The sequence below is a fragment of the Ranitomeya variabilis genome, chromosome 6, assembly GCF_051348905.1.
Source record: "Ranitomeya variabilis isolate aRanVar5 chromosome 6, aRanVar5.hap1, whole genome shotgun sequence".
Taxonomy (NCBI): Eukaryota; Metazoa; Chordata; class Amphibia; order Anura; family Dendrobatidae; genus Ranitomeya; species Ranitomeya variabilis.
The window spans coordinates 380406821-380419746 of record NC_135237.1 but is presented as its reverse complement, the minus strand read 5'-3'; positions in this window follow the sequence as shown (position 1 = coordinate 380419746).

The window sequence follows — 12926 nt, the reverse complement described above, 5'->3', positions numbered from 1 at the left end:
CATATGAAATGGCATGGTCGCTTTATTTTGATTAAGGGAGTCTTGGCTGGTGAGGCGGTAACCATCTGCAACATTTATGCGCCAAATAAGAAACAATTGAAATAACTCCTAGCCATTTTTAAGAAAATAAGAGATTTCAGGGAGGGTATCCTCATTTTGGGAGGAGACTAGGGTTGAGCGACTTTCATTTTTTTAAGATCGAGTCGGGTTTTGTGAAACCCGACTTTGTCCAGAGTCGAGTCGAGTGCAGTCGGCCGATTATCGCTAAAAGTCGGGGATCGACCGAAACACGAAACCCAATGCAAGTCAATGGGGAAGCATAGTCGGCAGTGAGTGGAGGCCAGGAAAACACCTACAGTGCCCATTTTAATGCCAAAAACATCCATTCTTGTTTCTGAAGCTTGTCAATCTTAATTAACTTTATAATAATAGTTGGGCATAGGAAATTGGGGGTCATTTGGCAAAAGTTGTGGGGGGTAGGGCTGGTTCAAGGCTTTAGTGGGCCCAGGAAACGTGGACTACGTCACGGCGGTGGAGCAGGGAGAGGTAAGTATTTCAACGTTGCAAGTGCTGTGATCCTGAGCAAGCAGGGGGGGCCCACTAGTTCGCATTGGCACTGGCACAGGGCCCCTCAAAGTACGGCGGTGTGTTTGCATGGCGGGGGCGCCTCCCAGCAGCGGCACTTTTGCGTACTCTGAGGGGCCCTGTGCCAGTGACGTCGCCAACGAGTATGCCCCCCCCACACCTGATGAAGGAACCTGCACTTTCATCTGCACCTTCCTCTTTGTCCCTGTGTAAGGTGGTATAACATGCGGGAAGGGGAACCTTACTTTCAGCAGGGTCAGATTCTGGCTGTGTAGAGTGCAAGGGGAATGTAGTGGTCTAGGTCAATGTACCAGCAGACTCATCTAGCAGTGGCTGGGCAATGGGCAGGATGAGGAGGAAACAGATATAGGGGCAAAGAATAAAGTAGGCTAAATGCAGTTCAAAATTGGTAACAGGACTAAACAGGCGGCATTGCTTTGTTCAGTGCAGTAGCAAACCCAAGAGCAGCAGACACTGTTTCAAGGGCCCAACCACACTAGTAGGCCAAATGCAGTTTAATATCTGATAGTATAGGCCGAAAGCCAGAAGGTAGAAGCTCAGCTTTATTCAGTTGAGGACAACACCAGGCAGGGGCAGACACCGTTAGTAGGCCGGAACCACCAATTTTTTAAAAAACAGCAGTTAATCAGAGCCAGAAGGTAGAAGCTCAGCTTTATTCAGTTGAGGACAACACCAGGCAGGGGCAGACACCGTTAGTAGGCCGGAAACACCAATTTTTAAAAAAACAGCAGTTAATCAGAGCCAGAAGGTAGAAGCTCAGCTTTATTCAGTTGAGGACAACACCAGGCAGGGGCAGACACCGTTAGTAGGCCGGAAACACCAATTTTTTAAAAAACAGCAGTTAATCAGAGCCAGAAGGTAGAAGCTCAGCTTTATTCAGTTGAGGACAAACACCAGGCAGGGGCAGACACCGTTAGTAGGCCGGAAACACCAATTTTTTTTAAAAAAGCAGTTAATCATAGCCAGAAGGTAGAAGCTCAGCTTTATTCAGTTGAGGACAACACCAGGCAGGGGCAGACACCGTTAGTAGGCCGGAAACACCAATTTTTTTAAAAACAGCAGTTAATCAGAGCCAGAAGGTAGAAGCTCAGCTTTATTCAGTTGAGGACAACACCAGGCAGGGGCAGACACCGTTAGTAGGCCGGAACCACCAATTTTTTAAAAAACAGCAGTTAATCAGAGCCAGAAGGTAGAAGCTCAGCTTTATTCAGTTGAGGATAACACCAGGCAGGGGCAGACACCGTTAGTAGGCCGGAAACACCAATTTTTTTAAAAACAGCAGTTAATCAGAGCCAGAAGGTAGAAGCTCAGCTTTATTCAGTTGAGGACAAACACCAGGGAGCAGCAAACAGAGGTATTACGCCCCATCCAGCAATTAAAAACAAAAAAACAAAAAAAAAAAATTAATCAGAGCCAGAAGGTAGAAGCTCAGCTTTATTCAGTTGAGGACAAACACCAGGCAGGGGCAGACACCGTTAGTAGGCCGGAAACACCAATTTTTTAAAAAAAAGCAGTTAATCAGAGCCAGAAGGTAGAAGCTCAGCTTTATTCAGTTGAGGACAACACCAGGCAGGGGCAGACACCGTTAGTAGGCCGGAAACACCAATTTTTTAAAAAACAGCAGTTAATCAGAGCCAGAAGGTAGAAGCTCAGCTTTATTCAGTTGAGGACAACACCAGGCAGGGGCAGACACCGTTAGTAGGCCGGAACCACCAATTTTTTAAAAAACAGCAGTTAATCAGAGCCAGAAGGTAGAAGCTCAGCTTTATTCAGTTGAGGACAACACCAGGCAGGGGCAGACACCGTTAGTAGGCCGGAAACACCAATTTTTTAAAAAACAGCAGTTAATCAGAGCCAGAAGGTAGAAGCTCAGCTTTATTCAGTTGAGGACAACACCAGGCAGGGGCAGACACCGTTAGTAGGCCGGAAACACCAATTTTTTAAAAAACAGCAGTTAATCAGAGCCAGAAGGTAGAAGCTCAGCTTTATTCAGTTGAGGACAACACCAGGCAGGGGCAGACACCGTTAGTAGGCCGGAAACACCAATTTTTTTAAAAACAGCAGTTAATCAGAGCCAGAAGGTAGAAGCTCAGCTTTATTCAGTTGAAGACAAACACCAGGCAGGGGCAGACACCGTTAGTAGGCCGGAAACACCAATTTTTTAAAAAACAGCAGTTAATCAGAGCCAGAAGGTAGAAGCTCAGCTTTATTAAGTTGAGGACAAACACCAGGGAGCAGCAAACAGAGGTATTAGGCCCCATCCAGCAATTTAAAAAAAAAAAAAAAAATTAATCAGAGCCAGAAGGTAGAAGCTCAGCTTTATTCAGTTGAGGACAACACCAGGCAGGGGCAGACACCGTTATTAGGCCGGAACCACCAATTTTTAAAAAAACAGCAGTTAATCAGAGCCAGAAGGTAGAAGCTCAGCTTTATTCAGTTGAGGACAACTTGAATTAGGGACTGCAGACAGACTTACCAGGCTGTCCCCTGTGTGGACCATGCATCCAATACATTAACCCTTTGCGCCACAAAGGACACATAACCTTCCGTGGCCATGCCTACCGCTCCATGTGTCTGTTGTCAGGTGTACCTTTGGACTCACAGATTGACAGAATGAAAGGACAATGTGGTCTTTAACATGCTGGTGGAGGGGTGGGATGGCTTTTCTCGCAAAAGAATTGTCAACTGGGTAGCTCATAGCGTGGTACAGCGTAGTCCATCATGGCTTTATTAATATTAAATAAAATAAAAAAAATAGGCTCTCTGCACTGTAAAATAGGTTCCAGGGTTACACGGGCAGCAGTGGTCTGGTCAGTGGAGGCCTAGTGGAAGGAGGGACCGCAGACAGGCTTCGAAGGCCTAACATAATAAAATGGGCTGGCTGTAGGAACTGTAAAATAGGTTCCAGGGGTACACGGGCAGCAGTGGTCTGGTCAGTGGAGGCCTAGTGGAAGGAGGGACCGCAGACAGGCTTCGAAGGCCTAACATAATAAAATGGGCTGGCTGCTGTAGGCACTGTAAAATAGGTTCCAGGGGTACATGGGCAGCAGTGGTCAGGTGAGTGGAGGCCTAGTGGAAGGAGGGACCGCAGACAGGCTTCGAAGGCCTAACATAATAAAATGGGCTGGCTGTAGGCACTGTAACATAGGTTCCAGGGGTACACGGGCAGCAGTGGTCAGGTGAGTGGAGGCCTAGTGGAAGGAGGGACCGCAGACAGGCTTCGAAGGCCTAACATAATAAAATGGGCTGGCTGTAGGAACTGTAACATAGGTTCCAGGGGTACACGGGCAGCAGTGGTCAGGTGAGTGGAGGCCTAGTGGAAGGAGGGACCGCAGACAGGCTTCGAAGGCCTAACATAATAAAATGGGCTGGCTGTAGGCACTGTAACATAGGTTCCAGGGGTACACAGGCAGCAGTGGTCAGGTGAGTGGAGGCCTAGTGGAAGGAGGGACCGCAGACAGGCTTCGAAGGCCTAACATAATAAAATGGGCTGGCTGTAGGCACTGTAACATAGGTTCCAGGGGTACACGGGCAGCAGTGGTCAGGTGAGTGGAGGCCTAGTGGAAGGAGGGACCGCAGACAGGCTTCGAAGGCCTAACATAATAAAATGGGCTGCCTGTAGGCACTGTAACATAGGTTCCAGGGGTACACGGGCAGCAGTGGTCAGGTGAGTGGAGGCCTAGTGGAAGGAGGGACCGCAGACAGGCTTCGAAGGCCTAACATAATAAAATGGGCTGGCTGTAGGCACTGTAACATAGGTTCCAGGGGTACACGGGCAGCAGTGGTCTGGTCAGTGGAGGCCTAGTGGAAGGAGGGACCGCAGACAGGCTTCGAAGGCCTAACATAATAAAATGGGCTGGCTGTAGGTACTGTAAAATAGGTTCCAGGGGTACACGGGCAGCAGTGGTCTGGTCAACGGAGGCCGATTGTAATGAGTGTCTGCCAGTTAGTAGTCCAAAACAACAAATAAATGTGAATGTCTCGCATTAAAACAAAACAAAAACACTAAAGGGTGCAATCATTAGGTTCAGGGGTGGGATCCTCTGCGTTGTTTCAGACTTACTAATTTAGCGCAAAGTATTTACTGTGGTAAATAGAGGACACTGCCCCTGACTATGTTAAGTACCATCATACATGTCAACACAATGGTATTGTCAGTGGCAGGTATGGAAGGATGTCAGCGCATAGACTAAACATTGGTGGTAGTGTGAGAGATAACTGTGGAAGTGGTAGAGCAATGTTTGACCTGGGGGTGGGTGAACTCTCTTGTGGCCGGCGGTACAGGCCCAGGGCCCCTCATGTTACAACAGTGTGTCTGACGTTGGGTGCGCACCACCACCGCCAGAGACACTTTATTGTACTATGAGGGACCCAGTAGCAATGCCATCGACCAAAAGCGAGCACGCCCACCTCTTCAGACAAACAGCAGTCTCACGGGTGCTTGCGCCAAGTCGCAATACCACGGCCCCGTGTGGGGAGTTTGGCCATTTAGGGAGGTGTAAACATGTTGTATGCTGGACAATCAGCTGCAGCAAATTAGACATTAGAAAAGTAATTCACAGTAGTCCACAGGCAAGAGCTTTTCATAGGAAAGCTAGGTGTCGGCCGGGCAAGGTGGGGCAAAAGATTTCGAAATCCAGTTGTGGTTCATTTTAATGAATGTTAGATCATCAACATTTTGGGTAGCCAGACGAGTCCTTTTTTCGGTTAATATTGAACCTGCAGCACTGAATACTCTTTCTGATAGGACACTTGCTGCCAGGCAAGCAAGCTCCTGCAATGCATATTCTGCCAATTCTGGCCAGGTGTCTAATTTTGATGCCCAGTAATCAAATGGGAATGACGGTTGAGGGAGAACATCGATAAGGGATGAAAAATAGTTAGTAACCATACTGGACAAATGTTGTCTCCTGTCACTTTCAATTGATGCAGCAGTACCTGTCCTGTCTGCGGTCATAGCAAAATCACTCCACAACCTGGTCAGAAAACTCCTCTGTCCAACGCCACTTCTGATGTGTGCACCCCTAACACTCCTAGTCTGCTGCCCCCTGGAGCTCGTGTGAGAACGATCACGTGCGCTGTGTGCTGGGAATGCCTGAAGCAAACGGTCAACAAGAGTTGATTGTTTGGTTGCTAATATTAGTTCCAAGTTCTCATGTGGCATAATATTTTGCAATTTGCCTTTATAGCGTGGATCAAGGAGGCAGGCCAACCAGTAATCGTCATCGTTCATCATTTTCGTAATGCGTGTGTCCCTTTTTAGGATACGTAAGGCATAATCCGCCATGTGGGCCAAAGTTCCAGTTGTCAAATCTCCGGTTGTGATTGGTTGAGGGGCAGTTTCAGGCAAATCTACGTCACTTGTGTCCCTCAAAAAACCAGAACCCGGCCTTGCCACGCAACCAATTTGCAGTGCCCCCGGGAAAGCTTCCGCATTAAAAATATACTCATCCCCATCATCCTCCTCGTCCTCCACCTCCTCTTCGCCCGCTACCTCGTCCTGTACACTGCCCTGACCAGACAATGGCTGACTGTCATCAAGGCTTTCCACTTCCTCTGGTGCAGACGCCTGATCCTTTATGTGCGTCAAACTTTGCATCAGCAGACACATTAGGGGGATGCTCATGCTTATTATGGCGTTGTCTGCACTAACCAGCCATGTGCATTCCTCAAAACACTGAAGGACTTGACACATGTCTTGTATCTTCGACCACTGCACACCTGACAACTCCATGTCTGCCATCCTACTGCCTGCCCGTGTATGTGTATCCTCCCACAAAAACATAACAGCCCGCCTCTGTTGGCACAGTCTCTGAAGCATGTGCAGTGTTGAGTTCCACCTTGTTGCAACGTCTATGATTAGGCAATGCTGGGGAAGGTTCAAAGACCGCTGATAGGTCTGCATACGGCTGGAGTGTACAGGCGAACGTCGGATATGTGAGCAAAGTCCACGCACTTTGAGGAGCATGTCGGAGAACCCAGGATAAGTTTTCAATAAGCACTGCCCCACCAGGTTTAAGGTGTGAGCCAGGCAAGGAATGTGTTTCAGTTGGGAAAGGGAGATGGCAGCCATGAAATTCCTTCCGTTATCACTCACTACCTTGCCTGCCTCAATATCTACTGTGCCCAGCCACGACTGCGTTTCTTGTTGCAAGAACTCGGACAGAACTTCCGCGGTGTGTCTGTTGTCGCCCAAACACTTCATAGCCAATACAGCCTGCTGACGCTTGCCAGTAGCTGGCCCATAATGTGACAACTGGTGTGCAACAGTGTCATCTGCCGATGGAGTGGTTGGCCGACTGCAGTCTGTGGAAGAGCTGTAGCTTCTGCAGGAGGATGAGGAGGAGGAGGAGGAGGGGGTGCGAACGCCTACAGCCAACTGTTTCCTAGACCGTGGGCTAGGCACAACTGTCCCGAAATTGATGTCCCCTGTGGACCCTGCATCCACCACATTCACCCAGTGTGCCGTGATGGACACATAACGTCCCTGGCCATGCCTACTGGTCCATGCATCTGTAGTCAGGTGCACCTTTGTACTCACAGATTGCCTGAGTGCATGGACGATGCGCTGTTTAACCTGCTGGTGCAGGGCTGGGATGGCTTTTCTGGAAAAAAAGTGTCGACTGGGTAGCTCGTATCGTGGTTCAGCGTACTCCATCAGGGCTTTGAAAGCTTCGCTTTCAACTAACCGGTAGGGCATCATCTCTAACGAGATTAGACTAGCTATGTGGGCGTTAAAACCCTGTGTACGCGGATGCGAGGATAAGTACTTCCTTTTTCTAACCACAGTCTCATGTAGTGTGAGCTGGACTGGAGAGCTGGAGATCGTGGAACTTTCGGGTGTGCCGGTGGACATGGCAGACTGAGAGACGGTTGGAGACGGTATTGTTTCCGCCGGTGCCCTAGATGCAATATTTCCTCCTACAAAACTGGTGATTCCCTGACCCTGACTGCTTTTGGCTGGCAAAGAAACCTGCACAGATACTGCCGGTGGTGCGGAAAATGGTGGCCTTACAGTGCCGGAAGGGATGTTGCGTTGCTGACTAGCTTCATTGACCGAGGGTGCTACAACCTTAAGGGACGTTTGGTAGTTAGTCCAGGCTTGAAAATGCATGGTGGTTAAGTGTCTATGCATGCGACTAGTATTGAGACTTTTCAGATTCTGACCTCTGCTTAAGCTAGTTGAACATTTTTGACAGATGACTTTGCGCTGATCAATTGGATGTTGTTTAAAAAAATGCCAGACTGCACTCTTCCTAGCATCGGATCCCTTTTCAGGGATTGCAGACTGAGCTTTAACCGGATGGCCACGCTGTCCTCCAACAGGTTTTGGCTTTGACACGCGTTTTGGGCCAGATACGGGCCCGGCAGATGGAACCTGTTGCGATGTTGATGCCTGCTGCGGCCCCTCCTCCACCTCCGCTTCTGAACTACTGCCTGTTCCCCCAATGGATGCCAATCGGGGTCAACAACTGGGTCATCTATTACCTCCTCTTCGAGCTCGTGTGCAACTTCGTCTGTGTCACTGTGTCGGTCGGTGGTATAGCGTTCGTGGCGGGGCAACATAGTCTCATCAGGGTCTGATTGTGGATCAGTACCCTGAGAGGGCAATGTTGTGGTCTGAGTCAAAGGAGCAGCATAGTACTCTGGCTGTGGCTGTGCATCAGTGCACTCCATGTCAGAATCTACTTGTAATGGGCATGGCCTGTTAAGTGTTTCACTTTCTAAGCCAGGGACGGTATGTGTAAAGAGCTCCATGGAGTAACCCGTTGTGTCGCCTGCTGCATCCTTCTCTCTTGTTGTAGTTTTTGCTGAAGAGGACAAGGAAGCGACTTGTCCCTGACCGTGAACATCCACAAGCGATGCGCTGCTTTTACATTTACCAGTTTCAGAAGAGGAGGCAAAAGAGCTAGAGGATGAGTCTGCAATGTAAGCCAAAACTTGCTGTTGCTGCTCCGGCTTTAAAAGCAGTTTTCCTACTCCCAGAAAAGAGAGCTTTAGAGGCCTTGTGTAGCCAGATGACAAAACTGGCTCCACAGCTCCAGACTTAGGTGGAATATGTTTATCCCCACGACCACCTGATGCTCCACTACCACTACCATCATTACCAGCTGACAATGAACGCCCACGGCCACGACCTCTTGCACCAGACTTCCTCATTGTTTTAAAAACTTAACCAAAGTAACTTTATTTGTTGCTGTCAAACAACTTACACGGTGAGCTATAACTTCAGTATGATTTCAATATCCCTTAACAGGTTGGTGAGACCACAAGGAAAATCAAGCACAATGTTACACACTCTGTTTTCTGTGGCACCAAATCACAGAGATGCCACATACGCAGGACTGTCACTCAAGCACAAATGTCAATATTAATCTCCCACTGTTTTTTTATTTATTTATTTTTTCAGGGAGACTTTAGAAACCAAATAAGATAAAATGATTTTTTCAGGGACAATTTAGAAACCAAATAATAATAATAAAAAAAGGCTTTCTATGGCCCACTGAGTGAGAGATGGCACACACAGGAGTCAGGAGTGGCACACAAGCCCTGACTGAGGCCAATATTTTTCTCCCACTGATTGATGTAGTGATTTTTTTAAAGGTAGATTTTAGAACCCCAATCAAGCAAAAGAATAAATAGGCTTTCTATGGCCCACTGAGTGAGAGATGGCACACACAGGAGTCAGGAGTGGCACACAAGCCCTGACTGAGGCCAATATTTTTCTCCCACTGATTGATGTAGTGATTTTTTTAAAGGTAGATTTTAGAACCCAAATCAAGCAAAAAAATAAATAGGCTTTCTATGGCCCACTGAGTGAGAGATGGCACACACAGGAGTCAGGAGTGGCACACAAGCTCTGACTGAGGCCAATATTTTTCTCCCACTGATTGATGTAGTGATTTTTTTAAAGGTAGATTTTGGAACCCAAATCAAGCAAAAAAATAAATAGGCTTTCTATGGCCCACAATTTGAGAGAGAGAGATGGCACACCCAGGAGTCAAGACTGGCACACAAGCAGAAAGGGCAATATTAATCTCCCACTGTTTTTTTATTTATTTTTTTTTTTTCAGGTAGACTTTAGAAACCAAATAAGATAAAATGATTTTTTCAGGGACAATTTAGAAACCAAATAATAATAAAAAAAGGCTTTCTATGGCCCACTGAGTGAGAGATGGCACACACAGGAGTCAGGAGTGGCACACAAGCCCTGACTGAGGCCAATATTTTTCTCCCACTGATTGATGTAGTGATTTTTTTAAAGGTAGATTTTAGAACCCAAATCAAGCAAAAAAATAAATAGGCTTTCTATGGCCCACTGAGTGAGAGATGGCACACACAGGAGTCAGGAGTGGCACACAAGCCCTGACTGAGGCCAATATTTTTCTCCCACTGAATGATGTAGTGATTTTTTTAAAGGTAGATTTTGGAACCCAAATCAAGCAAAAAAATAAATAGGCTTTCTATGGCCCACAATTTGAGAGAGAGAGATGGCAGACCCAGGAGTCAAGACTGGCACACAAGCAGAAAGGGCAATATTAATCTCCCACTGTTTTTTTTTTTTTTTTTTTTTTTTTTTCAGGGAGACTTTAGAAACCAAATAAGATAAAATGATTTTTTCAGGGACAATTTAGAAACCAAATAATAATAAAAAAAAGGCTTTCTATGGCCCACTGAGTGAGAGATGGCACACACAGGAGTCAGGAGTGGCACACAAGCCCTGACTGAGGCCAATATTTTTCTCCCACTGATTGATGTAGTGATTTTTTAAAGGAAGATTTTGGAACCCAAATCAAGCAAAAAAATAAATAGGTAAATAGGCTTTCTATGGCCCACTGAGTGAGAGATGGCACACACAGGAGTCAGGAGTGGCACACAAGCCCTGACTGAGGCCAATATTTTTCTCCCACTGATTGATGTAGTGATTTTTTTAAAGGTAGATTTTGGAACCCAAATCAAGCAAAAAAATAAATAGGCTTTCTATGGCCCACAATTTGAGAGAGAGAGATGGCACACCCAGGAGTCAAGACTGGCACACAAGCAGAAAGGGCAATATTAATCTCCCACTGTTTTTTTTTTTTTTTTTTTCAGGGAGACTTTAGAAACCAAATAAGATAAAATGATTTTTTCAGGGACAATTTAGAAACCAAATAATAATAATAAAAAAAGGCTTTCTATGGCCCACTGAGTGAGAGATGGCACACACAGGAGTCAATAGTGGCACACAAGCCCTGACTGAGGCCAATATTTTTCTCCCACTGATTGATGTAGTGATTTTTTTAAAGGTAGATTTTAGAACCCAAATCAAGCAAAAAAATAAATAGGCTTTCTATGGCCCACTGAGTGAGAGATGGCACACACAGGAGTCAGGAGTGGCACACAAGCCCTGACTGAGGCCAATATTTTTCTCCCACTGATTGATGTAGTGATTTTTTTAAAGGTAGATTTTGGAACCCAAATCAAGCAAAAAAATAAATAGGCTTTCTATGGCCCACTGAGTGAGAGATGGCACACACAGGAGTCAGGAGTGGCACACAAGCCCTGACTGAGGCCAATATTTTTCTCCCACTGATTGATGTAGTGATTTTTTTAAAGGTAGATTTTGGAACCCAAATCAAGCAAAAAAATAAATAGGCTTTCTATGGCCCACAATTTGAGAGAGAGAGATGGCACACCCAGGAGTCAAGACTGGCACACAAGCAGAAAGGGCAATATTAATCTCCCACTGTTTTTTTGTTTTTTGTTTTTTTTCAGGGAGACTTTAGAAACCAAATAAGATAAAATGATTTTTTCAGGGACAATTTAGAAACCAAATAATAATTAAAAAAAAAAAGGCTTTCTATTGCCCACTGAGTGAGAGATGGCACACACAGGAGTCAGGAGTGGCACACAAGCCCTGATTGAGGCCAATATTTTTCTCCCACTGATTGATGTAGTGATTTTCTTAAAGGTAGATTTTAGAACCCAAATCAAGCAAAAAAGTAAATAGGCTTTCTATGGCCCACTGAGTGAGAGATGGCACACACAGGAGTCAGGAGTGGCACACAAGCCCTGACTGAGGCCAATATTTTTCTCCCACTGATTGATGTAGTGATTTTTTTAAAGGTAGATTTTAGAACCCAAATCAAGCAAAAAAATAAATAGGCTTTCTATGGCCCACTGAGTGAGAGATGGCACACACAGGGATGGCACTCTAGCAGAAATGCCAATCTTAATCTCCCACAAAAAAAAAAAAAAAAAAACAGGGACTGTCCTACAATTACTATCTCCCTGCAGTAATCTCAGCCAGGTATGGCAGGCAGCAATAAGGAGTGGACTGATGCACAAATTAAATAAAAAGTGTGGACAAACAAAAAAGATAGCTGTGCAGAAAGGAAGGAACAAGAGGATTTGTGCTTTGAAAAAAGCAGTTGGTTTGCACAGTGGCGTACACACAGCAATACAGCTATCAGGGAGCCTTCTAGGGCAGCCCAATGAGCTACAGCGCTGAGAGAAAAAAAATGTAGCTTCCACTGTCCCTGCACACCGAAGGTGGTGTTGGACAGTGGAAATCGCTACAGCACAAGCGGTTTGGTGGTTAATGGACCCTGCCTAACGCTCTCCCTGCTTCTGACGAAGCGGCAGCAACCTCTCCCTAAGCTCAGATCAGCAGCAGTGAGATGGCTGTCGGCGGGAACGCCCCTTTATAGCCCCTGTGACGCCGCAGATAGCAAGCCAATCACTGCAATGCCCTTCTCTAAGATGGTGGGGACCAGGACCTATGTCATCACGCTGCCCACACTCTGCGTTCACCTTCATTGGCTGAGAAATGGCGCTTTTCACATCATTGAAACGCGACTTTGGCGCGAAAGTCGCGTACCGCATGGCCGACCCCGCACAGGGGTCGGATCGGGTTTCATGAAACCCGACTTTGCCAAAAGTCGGCGACTTTTGAAATGAACGACCCGTTTCGCTCAACCCTAGAGGAGACTTTAATCCAGCTCTTGAACCTTCTATTGATACAACAAAAAAGAAGCGCAATCTCTTTGAGAGACCTGACAAGATTAAAGACTGCCTTACACTCACTAAATCTGATAGACCTTTGGCGTTACTTTCACCCAACGAAACGAGACTACACGTTCTTCTCACATCCGCATGGTTCATATCATCGAATCGATTATCTTTTCGCTCCTAGGTCTTTATTATCTAATGTACAACAAGCGGATATAGCTCCCTCTATATTCTCAGACCACTCCTATGTGTCAGCCGAATTAATTCTGTCTCAACAATTTTCCCCATGTAGATCATGGCAACTGTTGTGGATTCTGTTTTTGGGCTCC